At 40.0% G+C, this 27737-nt stretch overlaps 1 protein-coding gene across 9 annotated transcripts in view; it reads right to left on the bottom strand.

Annotated features, from left to right (window-relative positions):
* Window positions 1–27737, bottom strand: part of LOC130707373 (uncharacterized) — an 87696-nt gene that overhangs the window by 47207 nt on the left and 12752 nt on the right. For 2 of the 9 annotated variants that reach the window (XR_009007258.1, XR_009007254.1), the window contains exons 2-3: window positions 7642–7803; window positions 3020–4354 (exon numbers count right to left, since the gene is read on the bottom strand). The exons of 3 other annotated variants lie outside the window; for them this stretch is intronic. The gene's annotated coding sequence lies outside the window, so the exon portion shown is untranslated. Of the gene's footprint in view, window positions 1–3019; window positions 4355–7641; window positions 7804–13688; window positions 13779–15566; window positions 15841–17380; window positions 17497–27737 lie in introns of those variants that run through there. 4 more of the 9 variants (XR_009007253.1, XR_009007255.1, XR_009007256.1 and 1 more) reach the window with 4 other exon arrangements.

Below are 27737 nucleotides of genomic sequence, written 5' to 3'. Positions count from 1 at the left end.
CAACATGTTTGGCCGTGTCATGTGCTGTGTGACCCCTCCACAGAGTCTACAAATACACCCATGACAAAGATCTAGAACACGCATGAGGTTTTGAGATCAGATTGGTGTTTCTTCCCCATGTTTCTGTGCTGCCCATGAGGTGAGAACAAAAGCTAGTTTAAGGTTGTACATGTATGAAAAACGCCAGGAAAGACACCCCAGAAATTGTCCCAGCGGTAACATCTGTCAAGGTTAATTAGGTACTGGTGGACTTTGTTACAACAAAAGTGTATATCACATGTATAATTTTCATGGGCATGTATTTTACTTTCACTCAGGACAGGGGTTTGGGTGAGGCAAGCAGGGTGACTACAGTGCAAAATTGAAGGAGACACTGACTCTCAGCGTCTTGCTGGTTCAGAGCCGCATGTAAACACCCCCGTGAGGGAGTGCCTCCTTCATTTAGCGCCCTACCCACCCTGCTTGCCTCACCCCATCCTGGCTCTGCTTGCCTTGTTAATCACAGTTCTGAATCTCATTGAAATTCAAACTGGGGTGCTATCTGCCACACACACTGCATACAGAGTACATTGCCATTCTGAAAGCACTTTCGTATATGTAGTTCACTGTCTCTTCATGACAATCTCACAGGCAAATGAGACTAGTATTATAATTCCCATTCTACAGATGGAGACCAGAAAGGTTAAAAGACCTGTCCAAGATCACACTGCTAAGTGACAGCAAACTCAGTTCAGCTGAGTTTGATTACCATCCCCAAGTATTTCCATGACCCCACCCACATACAAAACAAACAAAAATTATCACTCATACCTATCAGGAAAACAATGAATCTCTGAAGTGAACCTAGCCCAGATATTCATGTCTCCCGTCAAATAAGGCCCGGCAGCCCCCATTTGCCCCCTTGGAAACCACGGAGGCAAAGCCCACAGAAGATGTAGGCAGCCTCTAGCCAAGACGGCGCCCCATGAGGAGCAGCCCCTCTGGATTCTCGAGTAGCAGCAGGTTTTCAGGACTAGCAGCAGGTTTTCAGGACGAGCAGCAGGCCTTCACGAGGGCCTACAGGCAGGTCCGCGGCTGCTGGCTGGCACCAGGTGTGAGCCATGGGAACTCTGGGAGCTGGGCGGGGGGGTGTGTGTGGGGAGCATCTGCACAGGAGGCACGAGCCTAAGAGAATCTCTCAGCATTGGACATTCCACAAGGCGTACATGCAGCTACTGGTGGTCGGCACTTCCGGGTTTTCGCCTTGAGGTGAGCGGAAAGGAATAACACGGCACCACTAGCCACCAGCCTGGAGCTCAACCAGCCGGCCTGGCAGCCTAGACATTTGCTTAAGGAGTTAATCCAGGCAGACCCTGAACTACCCTGTTCATCCAGCTGTGTTTCAGGGCACAGCACGATTCCAACACTGCATGTAATAAAAATGAAGAATACCCCTCCCCCTGCCCTCTGCAGATTCGTTTTTCTCGGGTCTCACTGGTACTTTCGTTTAAAACTAAGTTTAAAAATAAAGAAATCAGCAAACCACACTCATTTGCCAAGTGTGCTTTTTTTCCTTCCTTCACAAACCTAAATCATACCTGGCAGAATTCATGCTGTTCTTGTTTACCTGTTCCTCTAAGAATATGAATCCATTTCCCTCTAGCCTGGGTTTTAGGTACATTATTTAGCCAAGCCTTTACCTCCCTCTTCTGTTAAAAAGAGGAAAACATACAGCAAACTAAAGTTCTATATTTGTGAAAATGTTAAGAGGAAACTACCCTAGGATGTTTACACAAGCTGTGTAAAGTGGCTTTAAAGAGGCTCTAGTATTCCAGTAATACCCATACTACATTCGAATTAATACTTCCCAGAAAAAGTAAACTTTAAATAAGATCCAATCAGGATCAACTGCACACCCACCTGAGTAGCTGAACAAAATCAATGGAGCAATTCTTTGGTCATCGGACTAAAAGATTCAAGATTGACTTTTTCCCCCTTTTAGTAAAATATGAAACTCCCTGGTAACCTGAAGTATTATTGGGTCCTGTATCTTGCAAGGATTTATGCGCAATTTATCTAAAAACTGCCTTTCAACACCTACACGAATGGCTGAAATTGCTTGATCTCGTCAGGCAAAGAGTTTTTAAAAACATTAACCTCAGAAACAGAATATATATATATGTCTGTCTCGTGCTAAGTACCAGAGTTTTCAATCATGAAATTAAATATTCCTTTGCAAACTCAGCTATATCCTAAAACAGCCAATGATAACCTCTTGCAATACTCAGCATTCTGTGGAGAATTGAGTTTCTAAAGGGCCGTATACTGTCCTGAACGTAATGGGAGATTCCTTTAAGGGAGTTTTTCCTTCTGAGGAAAACAGCTGTACACCATGGACTACTGAAAAGCCCCGCTGGGCCTGTCTTATTTATGAGATGTTTCCACAGCGGCGTCTTCTGTGTTTACATGGCGCTGCTCCTCTTAGTGAGGGTGACCGCTACCGAGCCTTGGATTAGGCTCTCAGCGTATATACACACACTGCCAACCGGGCACCATGACCCTCACTTCTCAGCGGAGGAAACAGTGTGAAAAGGAACTTACCTGAGGTGGCGAAGCTCGGGGAGAAGCGGAGCTGGGATGCAGTCCCAGCAGTGAAACCGCGAGGCCTGTGCTCTCCAAGGCAAACTCCGCCCAACCCCCCACCCCCACTGCCTCTTTGAAAACCTCCTCCTTACCTGCTAGGCAGGCACACCTGAGACCAGTAGTTCCCTGGGGATAAGAATCACCCGGGAAGCTTGTGCACTCTACCTTCCCAGAGCCCCTTCCCTGGAGATTCTGACTCAGGGGTTCCAAGCTGGACCCAGAAATTGTCTTTTGAACAAATGATCCAGGTGATTCTTATCATCAGAGGACTGTGGGAACGGTCTTAGATCAGGGGTGGCCGGGGCCAGGGAGTATCTTTGGCTTTGTGGGCCGTTAGGTCTCTGTCACAACTACTCGACGCAAAAGGAGCCAGAGAAAATTCATGAATGAACTGGTCTGGCTGTGGTCCAATAATTTATTTACAAAAACAGGCGGCTGGCTACAGTTTGCTGACCCTTCTCTTAGACCATTCATCATACCATTAAAAAAGAGACATTAATGCCTGCTATTTGTCACCTCACTAAGGCTATGTCTCAATCAGGCAATTGACCCAATGAAAATCCTCCCAACACCATGAAACATCACTCTCATCAAGAGGATAAAGTCAAGGTTGTGTCTGCCCTCCCTCAAGCAAGAACAGATGGAATTTACATGAGAGGATGCAGTCTCAGCCAGAGAGTAGAAGCACACTGTATTTTAATGTACAAGACGCACTGTATTTTAAAGGACAAGCACACTGTATTTTAAAGGACAAGAATGAGGTGGTAACTATAAGATGCTGGTGGAGATTGTGGCGGGTTTTCTTTATGCAGTGGATTTTCTAGGGCCCCCAAAACTCTTCCTGCATCCTGGGAATTACTAGCTCAGACCACCATATCATTTTTCCCGGTACCTATTGTTATATTCTTTTTTTTACTCCCTCATGAGGATGATTGATGCTCAGCTGAATTCAGAGGAGCGTTTGATTTGCCTGCCATCCTCTGGGAATACCCCTGCTAAATGCAGGAAAAGTCACTCAACATCAAAGATCATTCAGCCACGGATGTGAGAGCTACTGTCACCTTATAAAGCTTACAATAGCCAGCGTCCTCTTACAATTTTCCCCAGCGCAAGCTACAGAGGTGGGGAGGGTTGGGGGGAGCACGGGTTAATACAGTGGAATTTCCTTTGGCACCAGCTCCAAGCAGTCTTTTAACAGAGATGTTTAATTGATCTTTATTGAGCAGAACCTTCCCTTCTGCTTAGAAAAGAAATGATCACTTTTCCCTCGGGTTCTATCTGGAGAAGTTAATAGCCCCAGTTTTCTCTTACAGCAGAGATACTTAATGACTGGGAGACTATCACAAGTAGAGTTTATTGTCCAAAATACAAACCCAGTTCTAATCAACCTGCACAGTGAGATTGCCTTGCTTGTATCTGTTGATACCTGGAGGAGCTTTTCCCAACTGACGAGCGCATTGTTCTTTCCACTCAGGCTCTGCTGTCCAGTTAACAAATTGGATAGCGAGGTAATCTATAGGCCTTTGCCAAAGACCGCTGAGGATGCCCTAATGTGTATCAATTTGATCCTCACATGCAGTAGCTCCCAGGTGAGGCCCGAGAGCGGAGCCATAATCATTTGCGTACACGGTGCAGGAATATTTTGCAGGTGTGAAGACGATCATTGCAATACTTCCAGGATACAGAGACACTTCCGGGATTCAGTACAAAGACAGCCGTTACTGCTTGGCAGCTATGAAGTGATGGAAAAACAAACAAACAAAAGTAATACTTACAGAGTTCCTTTAGCTCTTTTATAAAGGGCTTTATTGATATTAGCGTTACTTTTTGAAATAACTTCCAAACACAACAAGCAGGTATTAATATTTCCGTTTTAGAGCTAGGAAATTTTGTATTAAATGTTCTGACTGCTGTGCTCCTTGAGGACTAGATTTAGCAGTAAACTAGAGGCTAGGACTTGCTGCTACAGTAAACTCTTACTATTTGGGAATTTGTTCTAGAGATACAAATTTCCTGGGTCTTTTTCTTTGTCCTCTCCTCCTTCTGGCTGCCGGCTTTCCCCACCTGCCACCTGCCACGCCCTCCCCAGCCCTCCAAGTTGCCATCCTGGCATGGCAGGCACCGTGACCATGATTTCTGAACCACATTTTGGAACCTGTAGTATGAAAAATACCAGTGTTCTTAGGTGGACAAGAGGACAGAACTTTTGAAACCATGATTGTCCAAAAAATCGGAGATATGTGATCACTCTCATAGTGTCGCTCTAGCATAGTCTCCAATGACGAGCAAAGGAAGGTGTGGAAGGGAAGCACCTACCATTTACTGACACAGTTAATAGGAATATACTCAAGGCAGGTGTAAGGCCCGGGCCTGAGGTCTTCCCGGGAATGTGAGAGGGAAGGAGGAAGGAGGCTTTATACCTGAGATATTGGATTCCTTTTTTCCCCCCATTTTACTGAGATATAATTGTCATATAATTTTATATTAATTTCAGGTGTACAACATAGTAATTTGATATGTGTATAAATTGCAAAATAATTTCCACAATAAGTTTAGTTAACATTTACCGCCTCACATAGTTACAATTTTTTTCTTGTGATGAGAACTTTTAAGATCTATACTCTTAGCAACTTTCAACTTAAATAACAGTATTGTTCGGTGCTTTGTGTCCACCTGGAGGGGTGGGATAGGGAGGATGGGAGGGAGATGCAAGAGGGAGGAGATATGGGGATATAGGTATATGTATAGCTGATTCACTTCGTTATACAGCAGAAACTAACACACCCTTGTAAAGCAATTATACTCCAATAAAGATGTTTAAAAAAAAAAAGAAAACAGTATTTTTAACTATAGTCATCACGATGTACATTACATCCCCAGGAGTTGTTTCTCTTATAACTGCAAGTTTGTACCTTTTGACCACCTTTCCCATCCCCCCTACTCCCACCTCTGGCAACCACTAAACTGTTCTCTGTTTCTATGAGCTCAGTTTTCTTCGATTCATATACGTGAGATCATACAGTATTTGTCTTTCTCTAATTTCACTTAGAGTAATGGCCTCAAGGTCTGTCCTGGCTTTTTTTTGCATCTGGTATCACAGTTAAACATGGTTAGAACCATGTTGGTGTTGTTACCAGGTCCTTGTCAGGTGTCATGGGCTGAGTTGTGTCCACCACGGAATTCACAGGATGAAGCCCTAAACCCCAGTACCTCAGCATGTGACTGTATTGGGAGATCAGGCCTTTAAAGAGTAATTAAGTTAAAATGAGGCCATTAGGGTGGATCCCAGTCCAATCTGACTGGTGTCCTTATAAGGAATGCAGATTAGACACACAGAGAGACACCAGGCCTGCCCAGAGGGTGAAAGCCCTGTGAGGACACAGGGAGAAGGCGGCGCTCTGCAAGCCAAGGAGAGAGGCTGGAGCAGGCTCTTCCCTCAGGAGCCTCAGAGGAAACCAACCCTGCTGACAACTTGACCTTGGACTTGACCAGCCTCCGGAACGGTGAGAAATAAATTTCTGTTGTTTAAGCTACCCAGACTGTGGTGTTTTGTTATGACAGCCCTAGCAAACTCATACAGATACCAAAAATTAACGTGGAATGAGGCCTGGAACACCAACCGCTTACATGTTGTTTGCCACATGCCAAATACATGCCAAATACTAACTCGATCCTCACCATAGCCCTATGAAGTGGGCACTATTGTTCTCACCCCCATCTTACAGACAAGAAAACTAAGGCACAGAGATGTTCAGTGAACTGCCTAAGGCCATACATCTGACATGTGGAAAAGCTGGAATTTGAACCCAGTCACCGGTCTCGGAGTTCACTGTTTTGTCTCAATTTTCTACCTGTTATCCCCCAACTGATCATCCACAAACCTTCCAAAACTGGTTCAGGAGGCAGCGTGGAAAGCAAACCTGAGGATACTGTGCCCCACTCTTGAGAGGCAAGGACTCACAACCTGGGAAGCTTAGGAGGGACAAGGAAAGCTGGTTCATCTCAGAGGCCCATGGATGGAAGGAAGAGACACCTGGGCCTGGTGAACCGAGGGCCTCGAGGCAGGAAGGCTTTTCTCATGTTGGCTGTCACCCTGATCCACAGCTCTGCCATCAGGTAGCCTTGGGTTCCTCCAGGCACACTGGCCCTATGAGTACATGATGTACTACAGGCTGCTGGAGCATATTGGATGTAGAGTCAGAAATGGTTCACTCCCTCTCCAGCAGTCATTTCTCCAGAACAAGCAGGGAAAAATTACCAGACAGGGAGGTTCACCTTCATCCTCTAGACCCGGGTTTCTCAGCCCCGGCTCTAGTGACATTTTGAGCTAGGCAATGTGTGACTTTGTTTCTTTGTTGTGTGTGACTGCCATGTGCGCTGTAGGATGTTTAGCAGCATCCCTGTCCTTACCTACTAGATGCCAGTAACACATCAGCTACTTGTGACAACCAAAAGTGTCTCCAGATATTGCCAAATATCCCCGAGGGGACAAAATCACCTCCATTGAGAAGCACTTCTCTAAGAGAAACAGAAAAAGGTACTTCTTCAAGACACCATTTCCATCTGTCAGAAGGCTGTCATAATAATATATGCAAACGTTCTACATTTATGGTGTTGTACAGTGCACAAGCTGCCCAACTGCCCATGGTCATCCACCTCCTCCCTCCCTCTCCTCAAGCTTCACAGGAAAATGAGGCTAATCTGCCCTACACTTTATCGTTCCTTTCTACTTTCCCATATTTCTGAGATACTATAAGGAACCCGAGGGTTTCCTGGCCTAAACTTGGGGTTCAGTTCGGGATTGACCTTTCTCCACCCTGAGGTAAGGATTAAGAAAATAAAACCTGTGCTGATCCTTCTGATTTTCTAGTTCAGCCATTAATGTGACAGGCATGAGGTGCTGATAAAGTGGCCAATTTATTCAATCCCTTTAATGGAGAGAAAAAGTTTAAACTTTTATTGGTTTAGCTTGCCCCAAAAGCAACTATCAAATACTGGCAGGATACAATGAAGGCTTACCTTGTTAACATAGTTAAGTCTCTCTCTCTCAGAACTAGCCCATTTAGCTCCAGGTTCCTTAGCGCACCCGACGCACTTACACAGCATTTAAGAGCTTTACACAACTGGAAGGTCACATCTTTATTTCTTATCGCAGGAACACGACTTCTGTAAACTTTATTTCTGTCACAACATAAAGCAAAATTATTGTAAAATGAGTGATTTAAACCATACATTTTATCATCATTAAAAAGCACCTTAGAAAAAAAAAAAAAAAAGCATCTGCTCTGTGCTAAGGATAAGAAACGACTCCTGCCCTTAAAGCCTGCATTAAGGAGGGACAGGAAAATTTGAATCACATGAGATAAAGAAGCATAACCTTTATGCACAGAGGTTCCTTGGAGGCAAAATGTTATATCTAAGTGACAGCTTCATGATAACCCTGAAGCAGAATCTAAAAAGCTGAGGCTATGCAGAGGTGGAGTAGGAGGTGCATTAACTGCAGAGGGAGCACCTGTGCAAAGACACTCAAGCCTGACACCTGCTGGGCACTGTAAATACTGCAGGTGGGGATGACTAAAGGCCAGGGGTCCAAATGTGAGAACAGACAGAAAGGAAAATAGAGATGTTGGCGGAAGCAAGCCTGGGAGACAGCATGGCTTGTATCCCACAGGTGATGAGGCCTGGGGTTACCACTGGCTAAGTAAGGGTGCCTCCGCTGATTAGAACAAGGTGCCCCGCTGCTGAAGGACCAATTAGATAAAGGGAGTGATCCCAAAAAGCTCCCCTTCCTCCTCAGGGCCAAAGAGCCCCAGGAGGCTTGCCCGAGCACAGTTCAGACTACACGCCTCTGGGCAGAGCACACGCTGGGCGGCTAGTATGCACTAACTCTGTGTGGGCAAGCCATTAGCAGCATTATTTTAAGCGTATCTTTTTATGTTAGAAGATCACTCAACCCGAGTAGGCAGATGAACTTAGAGGAACTGAGCCCAGGGGCCGCGAAACCACCCAGGAGCTTCTGCCATAGTCCGGGCAAAATGTAATATGGATGAAGAAGCAAATTGAGGAGGAGGCCAAAATCTACGAGCTAGACCCACTGGATTGAAGACATAAACTTCACTGAAGGAACTCTGAAGAGAACGGGCTCTGCAATAAACTTTTCTTACAGTCAATGTAAAATATTAGGCAAAATTAAGTACAGTGGCCTTTAAGGTCCTTTCAGTTCTAATTTCTTTTGATTTCTAACTTATTACTCTGGTTAAGTAAAGTCCCTTCAGAGGTACAGAACAGTTCCTACACCTGCATTGGATGCAAAGAATAATCTGACTTCTCTTCACCAGGGGATGAGTTGAACTGTCCTTGCAGAAGAGATAACAGATGGTGTGAACCCCAGATCCTAGAAAAAGGCCAGGCACACGATAAGTATTCAGCTTTTTGAAAACAAATGAACAATCATTTCCTCTCCTAGATCTTCACACCCTTCCTCTGCTGGCTACTTTCTTTCAGCTTATAAACATCCTCAAGTATACCCACTTAAAAAACTCTCAGACCTATGATTCTTTGGATCTTCTTGTGGGTAATTTAAGTCTCTCCCATGCCTTCAAACTCTTAGAGGAAAACATAGGCAGAACACTCTATGACATAAATCACAGCAAGATCCTTTTTGACCCAGCTTCTAGAGAAATGGAAATAAAAACACAAATAAACAAATGGGACCTAATGAAACTTCAAAGCTTTTGCACAGCAAAGGAAACCATAAACAAGACGAAGACAACCCTCAGAATGGGAGAAAATATTTGCAAATGAAGCAACTGACAAAGGATTAATCTCCAAGATTTACAAGCAGCTCATGCAGCTTAATAACAAAAAAACAAACCACCCAATCCAAAGATGCGCAGAAGACCTAAATAGACATTTCTCCAAAGAAGATATACAGATTGCCAACAAACACATGAAAGAATGCTCAACATCATTAATCATTAGAGAAATGCAAATCAAAACTACAATGAGATATCATCTCACACCAGTCAGAATGGCCATCATGAAAATATCTAGAAACAATAAATGCTGGAGAGGATGTGGAGAAAAGGGAACCCTCTTGCACTGTTGGTGGGAATGTAAATTAACACAGCCACTATGGAGAACAGTATGGAGGTTCCTTAAAAAACTAAAAATAGAACTACCATACGACCCAGCAATCCCACTACTGGGCACATACCCTGAGAAAACCATAATTCAAAAAGAGTCATGTACCAAAATGTTCATTGCAGCTCTATTTACAATAGGCAGGACATGGAAGCAACCTAAGTGTCCATCATCGGATGAATGGATAAAGAAGATGTGGCACATATATACAATGGAATATTACTCAGCCATAAAAAGAAATGAAATGGAGGTATTTGTAGTGAGGTGGATGGAGTTAGAGTCTGTCATACAGAGTGAAGTAAATCAGAAAGAGAAAAACAAATTCAGTATGCTAACACATATATATGGAATCTAAAGAAAAAAAAAAAAGGTCATGAAGAACCTAGTGGCAAGACGGGAATAAAGACACAGACCTACTAGAGAATGGACTTGAGGATATGGGGAGAGGGAATGGTAAGATGTGACAGGGTGAGAGAGTGGCATGGACATATATACACTACTAAATGTAAAATAGATAGCTAGTGGGAAGCAGCCGCATAGCACAGAGAGATCAGCTCGGTGCTTTGTGAACACCTAGAGGCGGGGGATAGGGAGGGTGGGAGGGAGGGAGATACAAGAGGGAAGAGATATGGGAACATATGTATATGTATAACTGATTCACTTTGTTATAAAGCAGAAACTAACACACCATTGTAAAGCAATTATACTTCAATAAAGATGTTTAAAAAAAAAATGTTGACCCTGATTTATCTAAGTAGTGGCAGTTCATTTAAATTTTATGTTTTTCTTTGTAGTTTTTCCCCTTTTTCCCCAACATCTTGGAATAAGAAGTTTCACAGTGAAAAAAAAAAAGTTGTTGCTAAAAATCAGGTTAACTCAAATGCCTATTGTACTACTGTGAGTCACTTAAATTCATCAGTACTCTTAGAAAACTTTTAATAACAAGAGATATGTGTTCCAGGAGGACAGTTACCATTAGAATATTTATCTCATTTGGAGAAGATCATCCAATAGAAATCCCCTCAACCTTACTGAAATAAATGCACTAGAAAAGTTTAGTCACTAAAAGACATGCCTTGAAAACATTAAAGCATTTACAACTTCAACTGCTGCAGTTGAATATAATTCCAAAGATACTCAAATTTTAGAAATGTAAGGCTAGCATGATATCACCTGACCAGAGTAAAAACAATGGTTTCCTCCTTGGCTCTTGCATCAGATGTCAATTCCCACCCTTGCCCCACTTCCACCTGCTCTATTTTTTCATCACACTGGTGGATCTCAAAATATTTCCCTATGAAAATAAAAGGTATAGAAAATTATCGTTGGTTTTTGATACGATAATTTAATAGGGCTATCTGGATTAGGCTGAAGATGATCTTAAAATAAAGAAAAAATATTGCTAGGTAATACTATTAAAGGAGAAAACTAGGAGATATGATTAAATTACTGAGGGATTATTTTAAAGTCTTCAAGACACTGTAGGAAAACAGATGAAGTTTTCCAATTAATTATATCTATTCATTAGCACAGGTTCGGCATTACTTCAAATTTCTGTTGGGAAAGCAGCTCCAGTTGCTATATACAATACAAAAAAACATTTAAAAAGCATCTTAGTCACACTGACCTCTTCTTGATTAGTCCTAATATATCAGATTTTAATATGTGCAAAGTCTTCCCAATAAAATGGGTAAGTTGTGATGGATTAAAAGGAATACAATGCATCTTTTTCTAAAACAAGAAAACGAATTATACATATGTGTATAGATACACACCCACATATATATATTAAATTATACACACACATACACCATACACACAAGCAGAGAACCCCAAATTAGATAGAACTGGCCAATAAAGTAGATTATATCTCCCTGGAAGTCACAGAAATGCAAAATAAGACAATGCTATTAATTAAGTAGAAAACTGGAACACAAAATTACATATAAAATTATATAATTATATGTTAAGTTTTGTGTGCACTTGCGTGTGTCAAAAACCAAATGAAACATACTAACATATTAACTGGTTGGTGTTACGGATGTTTAGAGATTAATGTTTTTTCATTTGAAAATTTCCTCATAGAAAATGGTCGTGTATTATTGATTGTGTATTATTTTTATAAGAAGAATTTACTTTGAATTTCTAAAAAGGAATAACAGATATATGCTTGCATAAAATGTCAACAGAGTCTATTCTAATTCTGAAACAAGTTGAAAAAATATTTTCTCAAGACATTCGGCAAGTATCACCTAAAATTAAATAGACAAGTCATCTAACTTTGTGTTCAGCTTGGCTTTCTTCATCTTCTGTAATAACCACATTTGTGGAACAAATTCCTATCAAAGGTTCAGACCTAAACAAAAACTACTGAGTGAAAACACATCTGTTTTGGCTTTTTCTCCGAATAGTTCCCAGTATTTGTTAAAAGTGAGATCTTTATATTAAACTACACGCACAAATAAACCCTACCAGGGCCAAATGTTACAAAATACAGCATGAGGCAAAGCAAATATATTTCACGACAATAAACTAGGTACCTTCAGGAACAACTTCATTTCTTTTAAGCCATCGCGATAAAACTGCCAATAAAATCATGTCCAGCTTTTTATTCTACAATGTTTTGAATTTCCCTAAAAACATCAAAATATTTCCTATTTCCTCAGTTAATAACCATTTCTATATTCTGACATGGCACTTTATGTGGGCAGTAAAGAAATATTAAAGCAAGCAGAAGAGTGATTAAAAGCAGTGACTAATGTCGGAGAGAGCTGGGTCTGAATCTTCAGTCCTGACTCCTAATTTTATGGTCATTAGAAATTCCTTAACTCCCCCTGAACATTACCTTTCTCACACATAAAATGACAGTAGTAATATTACACCATAGAATTGGAAGGTTAAGTCAGATCACGTATATATAACTCTTAAATTACTATAGTAATTATATTAAGCAAGCAAAACTATGCTAACTAAAAGAAAACAGCCAATGGTATTGATTCCCAAGGAAATGGAGGGAAGTAATGAAGGAATCCTTCAGCCTTTGAATAATAGTCAAGTTTTTCTGTTTGTTTAACCTATTTCCATCTGAATAAGTCAAAGGCGAAAAAGAAATCAATCATGAAGTCCAGTCTGGAGATAATTCAAGAAATCAAGAGATTATATTACAACTAAGTCATGCAACTCAGGTGGAATCAGTAAATAGATTTTAAAACAAACTGGGTCTGGGTAATAAGTAGGAAAGCAATACTGTTGCATAGGTCTCTTGGGTCTTTGCTGAGGTCCCCAAATTCTCACAACTTCCGGTGACTAAACAAGTGCCTATCACTTCCCTAAGGAATGGGAAATAAAAGCAATAGGAATAATTAAACTTGGTCCATGACCAAAGGTAGAGTAACAATCTCTAGAAAAGAAGCTTACTGGTCAATACTCTTCAACCTCAAATTTGATTTCTCACTGAGATACCAAGAAAAGTGTTTGAGTTTGGCAATCCCAAGAAACTGACATTTTCAACTCAATTATGATACAGTTTGGACCTTACCAAGTTTCTAAATGTACATGTTGTAAAAAAAAAAAAAAAAAAAAAAAAGGCATACCACAGAAATAGATGTGGGTAGTGGCAAATCGCTATGTTAGAACACTGAACCTGATTCAATTTCAGCCAGATACTATATATTCTGCTCAAATTCAGTCTGTCTCAGATATTTACTGAGAATAACATTAAATTAACACCAGGTTGGGGGTGAAGGGTTTAGCCTTACTGACCCATACAATAACTGGTCTTGAGAACACTAGGAACACTGTTGATTCTGTACCCCGTATACTCATTGAAAGAAACCAACATTTCCAGGGAAGTCAAGACCAATTTGTCTTGCCAGATGCTTAGAACAAGGAATTACAAAAGGACAGTTTAGAATATACTCCACCTTCCTGGGTCATGTGTTGCTGTCATCAAAGGAAAAATTCTTGTTTTCCTCTTTTGGAGGAGAGGGGGTGAACAGGTGGTGGTTGTTTCCCTGAATACAGAATAGACTAGTATGAATAAAATAGAATGAAAAGATGGTTGAGAAAATACGTAAATAGAAAAGTCTGAGCTGGAAGTTTCTGGTCCCTTTCTTTCCGGTCAGCCTGTACTTTGGTCCTAATGTATATGACAGTGTCCCAAAATGCTTAGTCTACATTCATCAGGATTATGTGCATGTTGCATCTAGAGCACTTAGGGCAAAATTTTTCTTCAAAGAATTTTACCTTTAGGTTGAAAAGAAATATGTTCCTTGTAACATGGTATAGAAAAATATTCCACAAATGGGACTTCCCTGGTGGTGCAGTGGTTAAGAATCCACCTGCCAATGCAGGGGACACGGGTTCGAGCCCTGGTCCAGGAAGATCCCACATGCTGCGGAGCAACTAAGGTCGTGCACCACAACTACTGAGCCTGCGTTCTAGAGCCCACGAGCCACAACTACTGAGCCCAGGTGCCACAACTACTGAAGCGCATGCGCCTACAGCCCGTGCTCCACAACAAGAGAAGCCACCACAGTGAGAAGTCCGTGCATCACAAGGAAGAGTAGCCCCCGCTCGCCACAACTAGAGAAAGCCCGCGCACAGCAACAAAGACCCAACGCAGCCAAAAATAAATACATAAAATAAATTTATTTTTAAAAAAATTCCACAAAATAAATCTGATCATCAGCGGAATAAAATTTCTGTGCTGCCTAGTTTATGCCAAGGGCTAGTCTAAGTACTGTAAACAAATGTAAACAAACACAACCTTTGGACCAGAAACCAGGTTCTTCAAACGACACTTGAAAACCTGAGATCCTTTAAGCATCCCATAAAATTTGTTTCTTTAACCCAAATTTCACAAAAAGGCAAAAATAATCATATTCAATCTGAGTAATTTAACCAGGAGAAAAGTGCCCAACGCAGAGAAGGTTATACCTAAATATTTGTTTAGTGAATAAAAGACACAAGAGGTGAACTGCTACAGCTGGCCAAGACTAGAGCAAGAACAATGATCAGAAATATACAGGTTAAAGAATTTCTCTAGTCAGAAAAAAAAAAAAAAAGCTAGATATTTTTAAATGTCTGAATGTTTGTTTCGCGGGGTTAGAAGGCAACATAAGGAGAAGTGGTTCAGTACCCTGGATAGCTCCAGGGAGGCACAGTTTCTCAAGTCCCAGATCTACTTAGTTGCTGGTGTCTTCCAGCTGCAATTTCCCTGTTAAAGGGCTCTGTCATTTTTAAGCCAGATTCACGCCCCATAAAAACAGAGTAGACTCCTCAACCCCATCCTCACCCCGAAACACATGGAACAAATACGCACACAGAGAAGTCTAGCCTGTTCGTTAAAAAGACAGTATCTTCTGTCCTGACCAGGGAATAAACCTGTCACTTTAGAAAACTGATCCAGGAAGTCTTATCTCTTGCTGTGTGACAGCTGATCCTGAGAGGGCTCACCGCCCAGATCCAGAGTAAGGGTTTACCCACGGGATCGATAAAGTAGCTATCTTCGAGTTGAAGTAAAACGTATTACCACACCATAATTCAGTGTTATAAACTCAAATCAATAAATCTCTTTCTGAAGAAGACTCTACCGGAAGCATAGTACCTCTCCATAACATTCACATAAGTGAAGCAACTTACCCATGAGCTATGACTACAAAGTCGTGGTAATGATTATAAAGTAACAAGAACTGTAAAGTAAAATGACACCATTTCATATCTCAAAACTATACAGAGCTAAAGTAAAATACTGACAAACAAAAGAGCCTCATCTTTACTATTCTACTTATTTTGCTTACCTACTGAGTTCCTAAATCTTTGCTTGTTACTATACCGTAGCAGTCATCTTACGGTTGGACATTTATTTGCATAGTTTCTCCCATACTAGATTGCAAATTTCTTGATAGGAGGGATCATGTATCATTCACCATGGCCAATGGTATCCTGGACACAGTAAATGTTCAATAACTGTTTATTGAATTAAACTGAGTTGAAGTAACTCATCTCTGGTTTATGAAACTTCTGTTTTCATAGCGATACGAGTGGGAGCCATCCCAGGACACAATCATGTCACTGTAGAGAAAAAGGAAGAGTTGTTGGTTCTTATAGTAAACGTAACGAAGAGATTTGGGGCATCTGGAAATATTTACCCCATAAAGAATCCTATGAGAGAAAGTAATACAAACCATACCTTCCCTTCTGCTGAGAAATCACAGAAGATTCTATTTATGTCGTATTTTTAAATCCCCAAAGACTGTATTATGAGGGAGAGAAATATAAAAACAATTGAACCCTTGAGGAAAACACAGGTCAAAAGAGATTCCTTTTAAAGAAAGAAAAAGGAGGCAGGGAAGAAAAGCAAAGGGGGAGAGGAGGAGGGAGGGAGGGAAGGAGAAAGGACGAAAAGAAAGATGATGCTGTTAAAAGTGATGCTGGAGAGTAATGAAAGTTATGTCTTGACAGATGGTGAGAAGGTTAGGAAAAGCAGCACCACCCAAAAACTGTACAAGTAGAAAATAAGCTTATTCTTGTTGGTCCATGGATTATATTACACGGAATAGAGGAATGGTGGGTATGTATGTTTGTTCGTTTGTTTGAAGATTACTTGTTGGGCAAATGCTTCCAGGAAATGCTTTGGGAGAGTTCACTTAGGTATCTTGCAACAGACGCTCAACTTCAATAATCTCAAAAACTGTACAAGTAGAAAATAAGCTTATTCTTGTTGGTCCATGGATTATATTACACGGAATAGAGGAATGGTGGGTATGTATGTTTGTTCGTTTGTTTGAAGATTACTTGTTGGGCAAATGCTTCCAGGAAATGCTTTGGGAGAGTTCACTTAGGTATCTTGCAACAGACGCTCAACTTCAATAATCTCAAAAACTGCCCAAGTTTTCCAAGGCAAATCCACATTGTATGCTCAGTCTCACCAAATTCATATACGCTGTCCATTTTTATTCTTACGTAAAATTTATCTTACCTGAAATTATCAAGTGTTTTAAAATAGTTATTAAGAGTTTGGAGCACTCATGTTAGAAAATTAAGTGTTACCAAGTGAGGCTCCTTTTTTTTTGTTTTTTTTTTGAGGCCCCTTTTTAATTCAGGACGTTTTCCATTTTACTGGGAATCAATTCTGTCTGGTGTTTCTAATCCAGCATGTTAAAAAATCATCCTACAAGGCCTCTGATCTTGGTTAAACACTAAAATTTCACAGTACAGATCCAAATTTCCATAAAAGTGACTCTGCTAGTGAATCCATTTCATTGTCCCCTCCATCTGCAAAGAATAGATTTTTCTTTTCTACCTCAAGAACACCTAATCCTTACATTTTAAGAAACAGTACTTGAGTGCTTTTACTGCCAAAAGTCTCATTGTAATATAGCTGGACTATTCCCCTGTGAGTACTAGTTAGTGCTATTGCTTGTTCACACATGCTTTTTTAATTTCAAGTATGATTAGTTATAGGCAAGTCACTGAATATTTAAATTTGGTACAGATAGGTTTTCAAACTACCTGTGAACAGAAGCTTGTAAATTAGAGGGAGTGTGGGAATATGAAATCTGAGCAGAGCTGTTTAAAATCTGGCTGTTGTACATTATGCTCCCTTCCTTACCTGTAACACCTGCTTTCTGCGGAACCAGAAGTCTGTGTCTCCTGTGGCTTAGGTTTTAGACCGGGGTGAGCGTTGTTAACAGCCTCACCATAATGTCTGGCATGTTCCAGACTCCCCTGTGGTTGAGAATATGCGTAAGTTGAGATGGAGCAGGGAACAGCAGAATCTTCAAAGCCGAGAGAGAAGTCCAGAGACCACAGGGAGACCTCAATGCCCATTACAGGCTTAAAGAAAATAAAAATAAAACTCTAGAATAGCATTGACTTGCTAAAACCCAAAATGAACATAAGTATTAAATTTTTACTAAACTGTAAATCAAACCTTAACAAAAACCTAAGTCATCAGTTTAAAAGGAAACCAAACTGTTGTAATTCTAAACCCAGAGGCAGTAGTGCGGTGTGAGATAAAATGCGTGAGACCAAAAATTGGCAAGTTCTGGATTCTTTTTCCTATTCTGTTTCTTCTGAAATGTACCACCGAGCATATCACTTAACCCTCCTAGACCCTGGATTTCCATTTTTTCATCTGTAAAACAAAGAATCTGGACTAGAAAATAACTAAACTTGCTTCCAGAAATAAACAGGCATTTCATTCCATTTGAACTCAAATCTGACTTGCACTTGAACAGTTCTAAAAAGAGAGAACACTTTGTGTCTTTTATAAATGTGTTATAAGTTTCCGAAGTTAAACTCTAGTTCCTTATGAGGGTAATATGCGTTTTTCTTTCAAAACAATTCCAGATGATAGGAATGAGGACAAAGACCTGAAGAAGTGAAAATATATATATATATATGAATCTATGTGTGGGTATATGTATCTCCAGTTCCAGAGTATATTCTCATTTTCTTCCAAAATCCTGCAAAGTTATAGAAAGTAGAGCATAAGGGCCAACAGAGCGGCTCCTGGCTTGAGGTATGTCTCCTTCACCACTCCTCTGAGTAAACCAAGGAGCCAGAACATGTCAGCAGCAAGAGAAAGCTTCCTGCAACATCATACGAGAAAAGGCCCATATCAGAGTCTAAAGCTAGGCTGCCAAGAATTGCACTTAAGTTGTCGGAACCACAAAGGACAAGGTATCTGCCGCTCCTCTCCTACTGTATTCCATGGTCTTATCATGAGGGACAAAACTACAGCCAGCCTGTACTCAGAGCTGTGGTCCTGCCCTGGCAGCTTGAAATCCTAGTCAGACAGGCCACATGATGCTAATGGAGAAGTCTAAAACATTTAGCAGCGTCAGAAATGAAAAACAGCTCAAGAAAACCCAATGAGGATCCAAGCACTGAGAATGACGTATTTCTTAATGACCAAATCCAAGTTTGGTCCACTGAGACATAGGCCGTCTCTTAGAGTGAAATACCTTAGACAACATTAATTAATACTGTGAGTGATGGTTGTTAAAAAGCAAGGCAGAAGAAATAGTCAAAGTTTAACCTCAAGGAACATGTGTAAACCATAGCTTTGAGAGGAGGCGGCAAACATATAGGTGATTTCCCTGTTCTGTTTATCTAGCAAACAGTCCTAATCAATAACATTAGTCTTTTCTATAGTACCTGGCTCTCAGTTCCACAGTCTTTCTCAACAGCCAGGCCTTACTAATCAACCTGAATTGGCATGAGAAAGAAAACCTATTTACCCCTTTTCCTATAGGAGAAAAGAGCCCTGTGTGTGGAGAACTGGGAAGCCTTGTTAGTCCTTTGGGCTTCACCATTAACCAGTTAGACAAGTCACTTTGTAATTCAAGGCCTCTCCACCCTTAAGAATAAAATTTCGAGTAGGGCTGGACTATCTCTAAGTTTCCTTTGTGTGTTCAAGCCTCATATATTTATAATCTTAAGCGACGGGGAGTATCTATGACGACTGAAAAAAGCATGACTATCCCATAACTCAAAGAAATAAAGTTACTCATTGAAGTTATCAATTATCGTTATTTTTTTTCCTCCTGAAGAGCTGCAGATACTAATTATAAGATTCTTTGTCCAACAGTGGTTATTTAAGCCAGGAAATATATTCTAATCCAACTCCTTCACAGATGAGGAATTAGATTTTCAGAAAGGTTAACTGATTTGCATAATGTCATGCCAGTAAATCTGAATACCCAGATTATGATTATCAACACCAAGGTTATTAGCACAATTATTAGTTTTTGTGGAGTTTACAGAGTGGTTTCCAAACTGCAAACCCAAATCTATTGACAAGCCAGTACCTCTCCTCCATCATGGTCTCGTTTGTGGTGATTTCTTTGTACCTGAAGACATTTAAGGTGCCTACATTCTTTCGATTCCTTCTGATTCCTTTTGATTCCTTATTCATTGAGCACATTGTACTCATCCATTCATACCTGCAATTTGCCAGTTTCCCAATTTAGCATCTCTGAAATATTTACTAGTGGGGAGTATACTTCTTTACCGCATCATAACTATGCAAAGTAAGACCTTATCTAACACAAGCCCTGTGGAACCCAAAGGGCAACCATTTACTGCTACCTTTTTGTCTATTGTCTTTTACCTGCATGCAGTTGCTGTTTATGCTTCCTTGAGTGGAAATTAATTAACTCCCTAAAAGTCATCATGATACGGCATAAAATGATCTTAATACGTCACTGTGTCTGTTGTCTAAGCTTGAATCCAATTTTCAAGTGCTTTATGTTGATTTGATAAGCAAGAAGAGGCATTTCAGGTTGTACATGAAATAAATGAACATAAATTCACCAAGTGACATATTCCTGTGGGAGCAAAAGGAGGCATGGTATTTAGCATAAATGAGTGTAAGTGGTGAGTTAGATAAGTAGTCAGGAGACCCAAATTCCATCCTCAACTTTCACACTAAAGGTACAAACTTGCACAACTTTCCTCACTTCCTTGAGCCCCAACTAAAAGTGAGGGAGTTCAACTCGCTTTTCTAAGATTAGATTCATATCTATCATTTTATGACTACCATGGGCAGCCCTGAATACCCCCTCCTCTGCATGTATGGCAGCTCTTCTGGGCAGTTATCTAATACTTCACGTGGCAGCGTACACCAGCCCCTGTGCTGTGCTTCGCCAGGATGGCCCACTGCCAGACCGGCAGGCACAGCCTCCGGCCCTATGACGAATCCCAAGCATCCCAGGGCAGCAGTCAGTAGCAGCCTGCTTCAACAAAACCTAAGAAAACAAAACTTCTCATCCTCACCTTCAGTCTTTACTACACGGGACAAATTTAAGACCTTAATGGCTACTTTTTCCTCCAGTGTAAAGTGCCAGGCCAGCTGGCTCTAAAATACTTCATAAAGCATGCAAAAAGCCCCAATTCCATAGGCATGTATCACTGCACTAAGAAGGGACCTTGGAGAGTTTTAATATTAAAAACTGAGACCTACAGAATGGAGATGTTAGGACTAGAACCAAGCGTTCTTGATTCCAAACCGGTGTGCTCCCAAGGGGAATTTATCAAAGTACAGAGAGAATTCACAACTTCTTACTTCAGTGGATTTTAGTGGGTGTTTCTGTAACACATCATGCAATCTAGTGTTTTCTTAACATTCATGGTGAAAATTTTAGAAATCTCCACATCTTGATTGTTATAGCGAAGCAGTAATGAGACAAAGCATTTGTTCTCGAGCTAAAATCACATCTCCTTCACTTATATTTGGCCAAGTTAACTTCTTTGCACTTCTTTTCGCCGTCTGAAAAATGGCATTAAAAATGCTTTCAAATTATTTTTGAAAGTTAAAGACAGATAGCTAATGTAGCATTAGTAGGGCTGTGCCTTCACACATTCCTTAATGGAGTCAAAAGACATATGTTGTCTGACGGTCACAACAAATCTTACAAATTAAAGTATCTCTTCAATGTGGCCTGATATCCCAGTTGGCCCTTGGGCTAACATCCTAAGATGCACTAGTGATCTTGAGGACATTTCCTGCAAAGGTCCTGGACTGATACTGTTCTTTGTTTCCAGGACTCTTAGAACCAAGCTGCATGGAAATATGACTGGGGATTTGAGAAGATATTTTGTTTTTTAAACACAAGTTTAAATAAACTTAAGTAATGGAAATAAAAGAAATTTCTTATTGTTTTTTTTTAATCTCAAGATGGTACAGGAGAGGCTTCAAATGTACCACTTCCTGGTAATGTAGAAATAATTTCTGAGAACATTAATCTCAACACAGCAATTTAAACCAACACACGTGTGCATTCATTATAAAAACAAATATCAGCTGCAAGACGTATTATTCAATGTAGGATCAGACAACTAGTCCTTAATACCTTACCTGTCTAGTAGAAATCACTACAATGCAACTTATTTTTACTGTGTATAATGTCACTCTAATTTATCTAGAAAGGATTAAATTGTGTTCAGCATTTCTTTTTAAGAAGCATGAACTCGTTAAATTTAAAAGTTTTTTAGTTAAAATGTTTATAACATAGAATCCTAAAATAGTTTTCTCCTGATAGTCTGCCTTCCTCTATATGTACAAGCAGTCATATGTGATGATCTGACTGGACCTGTTTAGAAAGAAAAGGCAACTTTGCCCAAGAAGCTACTTTGCATGAACCTGAGATGAGGTAGAAGAAGGAAAATCACTGGACTGACTGAAGCAGAGTGATGATTAGGGATCAATGAAAATAGAACAGTAAACTGAGGGCCATGAATCCTGGCACAGCAAACAGGAGTAAATGAAAGTTTTCAGGAAAATAGTTATGTGGGATGCATATGCAGTCAACTAACCTTTGACCACGGTGCCCAAAACACAAAATGGGGAAAGGATAGTCTATTCAATAACTGGTGTTAGGAAAATTGATACCCACATGTGAAAGAATACCATAGACAAAAATTAACTTGAAATGGATTAAGGACTTAAATGTAAGACCTGAAACCATAAAACTTCTAGAAGAAAACATAGGTGGTAAGCTATTTGACATAGGTCTTCGCCATATCTTTCTGGATTTGACACCAAAAGCACAAGCAATAAAAGTAAAAATAAACAAGTAGAACTACATCAAACTAAAAAGTTTCTGCACAGCAAAGGAAACAACCAACAAAATGAAAAGGCAACCTATAGAATGTGAGAAAACATTGGCAAACTACCTATCAGATAAGGGATTAATACCCAAAGCATGCAAAGAACTCATATGCCTCAATAGCAAAATAAAAAAAAAAAAAAATCCAATTAAACAGTGGGCAGAGGACCTGAATAGACAGTTCCCCAAAGAAGACATACAAATGACCAATGGATATATGAAAAGGTGCTCAACATCACTAATCATCAGGGAAATGCAAATCAAAACCACAATGAGATATGACCTCACTACCTATTATAATGTTTATTATGAAAAAAGACAAGAGATGACAAATCTTGGTGAGGATATGAATAAAGGGAACCCTTGTACACTGTTGGTGAGAATGTGAATTGGTGCAGTCACTATGGAAAACAGTATGGCGGTGACTCAAAAAGTTAAACATAGAACTACCGAATGATCCGGCAATCCCACTTCTGGATACATATCCAAAGGAAATGAAATCAGTATCCCAAAGAGATATCTGCATTCCCATGTTCACTGCAGTATTATGACAATAGCCAAGATAAGGAAACCTGTGTCCATCAATGAATGAAGAAAGAATATGTGGTATATATATTCAATGGAATATTATTTAGCTATAAAAAAGAAGGAAAAAAAAAAGGAAAAAAAAAAAAAAGGAAATCCTGTCATATGTGACAACATGAATGAACTCGGAGGGCATTATGTTAAATGGAAAAAGTCAGACTGAGAAAGACAAATGCTACGTGGTATCACTTACATGTGCAATCTTAAAAAAAAAAAAAAATTGAAATAATAGAAACAGAATAGAAGGGTCCTTGCCAGGGTCTGGGAGATGAGGGAAACAGGAAAACGTTGGTCAAACGTACAAACTTTCACTTTTAAGAAGAATATGAATAAGTTCTGAGGATCCAATGTACAACATGGTTACAGTAGTTAATAATACTGTCTTGTATACTTGAAATTTGCTGAAACAGACTTTAAGCATTCTCACCACCAAAAAAAAAAAAAACAAACAAAAAACAAAAAACAAGGGTATGGGGGTAGAGGGGAACTATGTGAGGTGATGAAAATGTTAATTAACTTCATCAGGACCAGTATTTCCCAATGTCTAGGTGTATCAAATCAGTTTGTACACTTTAAATATATACAATTTTATTTGTCAATTATACCTCAAGAAAGCTGGGAAAACAAGAACTAAATAAATATTGAGTAAATGAAAAAAAGTTATGAGGTAGGTGTTTAGGAAATATTAATCAGGAAACACTGTACAGACAGGACTAGAGCAGACAGGTACTGCAAACAAGGAAGTAATCTCTCTCTTCTTCTATGGCAATAAACTAAGAGTACCCATGCCTGACAGCAATTCATCAGCAATGTCCCAAAATTCAGATTCCCAAGAGAAAGAACAAACGAATAGGAGAGAAGAGATGCTACGTATATCTTCAGCCCATGGCTTTATCTGTTTTCAGGCTACAAACCAGTTTCTTACAGTCCCCTGGGAATAGGAACATGAACCTGCAGGAGGATAACGGCTGCTTTAACATCTCTCTCTAAGCTCATCAACGATGTGCTAATAGTTCATACATTTAAGCCAGACACTCGTAACTCATTTTCAGTGGTGCAATTGTCTAATGAATTGTTGGAAACTTTGAAAAATCTTCAGTGTTCCATAAAAATGAAGCCTTTTCACAATCATTGAAACCAGTAATGCAAAACAAATGTATTTCCTTGATAAATTTAGTTTTAAGTAAGTTTTAATTTATATGCTAAATTTTTTAATTTAGTTCAAGTTTTGGCAGAGACATGTTTATTTTAATTGTTGGCCTTCAAAACTCTAGCTTAGGAATAAGCATCTGCTTCTTTTCAATTTTCCGCATAAACTGGATAAATTTCTTCAAGTTGCAAATGAGGGGTGAACATACACTGTATTGCTTCTGGAAAGGTTACAAAATTGCAGCACTTTTTGTGAATCCTTTATGAGAGATCTTACAGCATTACCCTTAAATCTTAACTAGGGTTCTTATATGTACTTACATTTAAGCTGTTTTCAAAGAACATAATACATTAGCATCTAGACCTTGTGCCCAAATAGCCCTCTTTGGAGCACTTGTCGAATACTCTAATACGTTTTGAACTCCTCTCATTGCTTTATAGAGATTCTCAAAACACATGGATCCTTTCTCTAAGATGAAAAACCTCCCAGAGGAAAAGCACAAACACAGCCTCAGCCCACCTATATTGGAGACCCTGTAACCGATCTGACAAACATACAGTGCGTATTTCTCCAGCTATAGCCTTTGGAAGAAATCAATAAAACTTTCAGAAAGGTAAAGTTAGAGCTCTTGAAACACTGTAGGAGGTAACATTCATCCTTTGCAAATACCTTAAGAAAACTGACTTCTGAGAGAATCCAATCCCTATTATAAAATAGTCTTCCTTCACCAGTAATGGCAACACTGGTAAAGGCACTGCTAAGCATGTTTGCACTCATCTGAACCAAGCAGGCATAGAACGTAGGTAACAACGCCCACTGGCTATTAATATGATTGAAACTATCTGTGAATTGGGACTCAGTTGATATTCAGATGTAAAACCCCTGAAAATCTACAAGAGCGTTTTCTTCTGGGGTGTTTTATCTCGTCGGTTTCTTTTTCAGTCTACCTTTTAAGGTATTACCCAATTGCCATGTTATGTATGGTGTCTAGCCATGGTACTGATGTTCATGATTCCATGAAATGGCATCTTTGCTTTACAAAGTATCAGGGTTATAACAGAGAGAGTGGTGAAGGACTAAGAAACATACTTTAATAGAGCCAGTTGACTTGCTGGACACTAACATCCAGTCAGGAGCCTCAAGTAAAATCTCTGCCCAAAAGTTTCAATTGCTAAATAGCAAGGGAATAATACCAAGGCCCAATCACAGAGTAGCAAATACCAGAGGCCTGGGAAAATCCCAAGAGAATAGCTTCACTGGCAGTGATTCTCAAATGTTCAAGGTACACAAGAATCACATGGTGAATGTGTAGAAACAGCTTCTGAGGCCGATCCTCTGAGATTTTAATTCAGCAGGTCAGGCGAGGTCCATGAATTTATAGTTCTAACACGGCTGGCGGAACCAGAGCTGCTGCTCTGAGGAACACACTTTGAGAACCACTGCCCCACCACTATTAAATCAGAGTCGGCAGTCTTCTAAAAGGCAAGGTGACTTGCATGTTCATTAAAGTTTGAGAATCACTGCTTTAGGAAATGAGGCAACAGGTTTGTTTGGTTTTTTCCTTCTTCCTGTGATATCAGGATAGGGAGATGGTGAAAAGAGATGTTTTCAAAAGAAAGTAAGTGCTTAAATCACACTCTTTGTCATGAAACAAACCTATCTGGCCACCTTGCTCACCTTCCCCAATGAAGCATCACTCACTCCTTCCTTTATCCACCTCTCCATCCTCACTGTACCTTACCTAGGGCTCACGAGGAGACAGAGGTCCCATATGAACTTCAGATCTGCATGTTATAGATTTCCCGGGAAAATCTAGAATTCATATAATTGTTTTTCTAGTCCATAAAAATTGCACTGGCATTAAACAAAGAATCAAGTTTGAATTACATACGTTTAGAAAACTTTTCATGTAAATAACTTCACAAGAAATTCACAGAAAAATATTTTTTTAGACTGATTGGCAACAGGGCCACGACAAGAGCAAGAAATGTCAACAGAGGGGCCTCCTGTGGTCACCCATGTCTCAGAGATGGAGGAAGGAAAGATAGCCTCTTGACTGATTTGCACTGTATGTAATTTTACATTACATGTAATTACGTGGACTAAACCAAGTGTAACACAGAAGACTAAACATGCTATCATTCCATGTGATGAGCCTCTACAAAGAGGAAAAAACAGAAGATGTGAAAAAAAACACTTTTTTTCTACTTTAATTTTGTACCTATATGAGATGATGAATGGTCACTAAACTTACTGTGATAATCATTTCATGATGTATGCAAGTCAAAGCACTACGCTATATACCTTAAACTTTTACAGTGCTGTATGTCAATTATATCTCAGTAAAACCGGAAGGAAAAAAAAAAAGTGGAAGATGTCAATATATCAAGCCTTGGCAATGGGAAAGGCCTAAGTCCACGTGACTAATCACACCTCCTTCTTGCTGATTCAGGCTATTGTAGATTCAGCAGCTCCAGCAGCGAAACAGCTTATCTGTTAATAAGCTACAGAAAGAAGAGCCCCAAGTCCCATCACGCACTGCAGAAATGTGAGTTGAACTGGCAAACATCTCCCAATCCACCACAACAACCCCTTGCCTCGCTTACCTGAAACTTTCACACATACCACATCTCCCCAATTATTTCCATAATCAGTGAGCCTATTGCCGATCTAAAACCTGACACATACATGAGTAGATTCCAGGTCTGTTAAGTACCAAGAGCAAAGGAGGACACAGAAAAACACCGCATTTAGTCTCATTTTCTCTGAGAAATTCAGTGCACTGCAAGACAGCACTGGACTGACAACACGGAACCAAGGTTCTAACACCAGTTTTTCTACCAGATACCTTGAAGCAAGTCACTTGGCCTCTTTCATCTCATTTCTTTCGAAATTAGACTACATTATCATTCAGATACTTCCATATCTAGGAGTCTGTGATTATGCTGAGTATCCATGCTACTAGAAAGCCAAAGAAACAGCTACTCAGAAGCACATGGAAAATAACCATCTTGGATGAGACTTCAGAGCTGCAGTGGCACTAGCTCCACACAAGGCATCCTAATCCCAGGTCAGAACTCGGTACTGCAGGCTGCCCAGAAACTGGGGCATATAATAAGGTGATGGGGCATATTCATATGAGCATCCTTCCTAACTTATTCAACCAGAAGTCTTTCATGAATACCACCCAGATGCTGAACTTAGGATCGCCATCCTTAGGTATCAGGGATTAAAGTATGATCCAAAGAGTTCAAGTTGCCTCCAAAATGTCTGCAACTGCATGGAAGTTGAAGGCCTCACTCACCTCATTCCCACCACATCCTGCAAATCCTTTTCTTAGAAGGAAATCAGAAACTCCCTTTTTTGAAGACAGATGGGTAATTCATGTACAACCATCTATGAGACTGCCTGCATGGGGCCTCCTTGTTTGAAGACTACAGAGATTTTAAATTAAAAGAACCATCTATGTCAACTCTGCCTAGATGATGTGTTCAAAGGGAAGACTCAAAGCAGCAAACTAGAGGGAACTTTTCGTTTACTTATTTCTAAAAAGCCAAATAAAGCCTCTAGGAATGGTTATCTGTCATTTCCTTTCTCAGCACCCACTGTTCCTTCTTCTG

Source organism: Balaenoptera acutorostrata, chromosome 2, assembly GCF_949987535.1.
Source record: "Balaenoptera acutorostrata chromosome 2, mBalAcu1.1, whole genome shotgun sequence".
Taxonomy (NCBI): domain Eukaryota; kingdom Metazoa; phylum Chordata; class Mammalia; order Artiodactyla; family Balaenopteridae; genus Balaenoptera; species Balaenoptera acutorostrata.
Note: the sequence above shows the minus strand (reverse complement) of the source record. Positions and strands in the feature narration are given on the sequence as shown.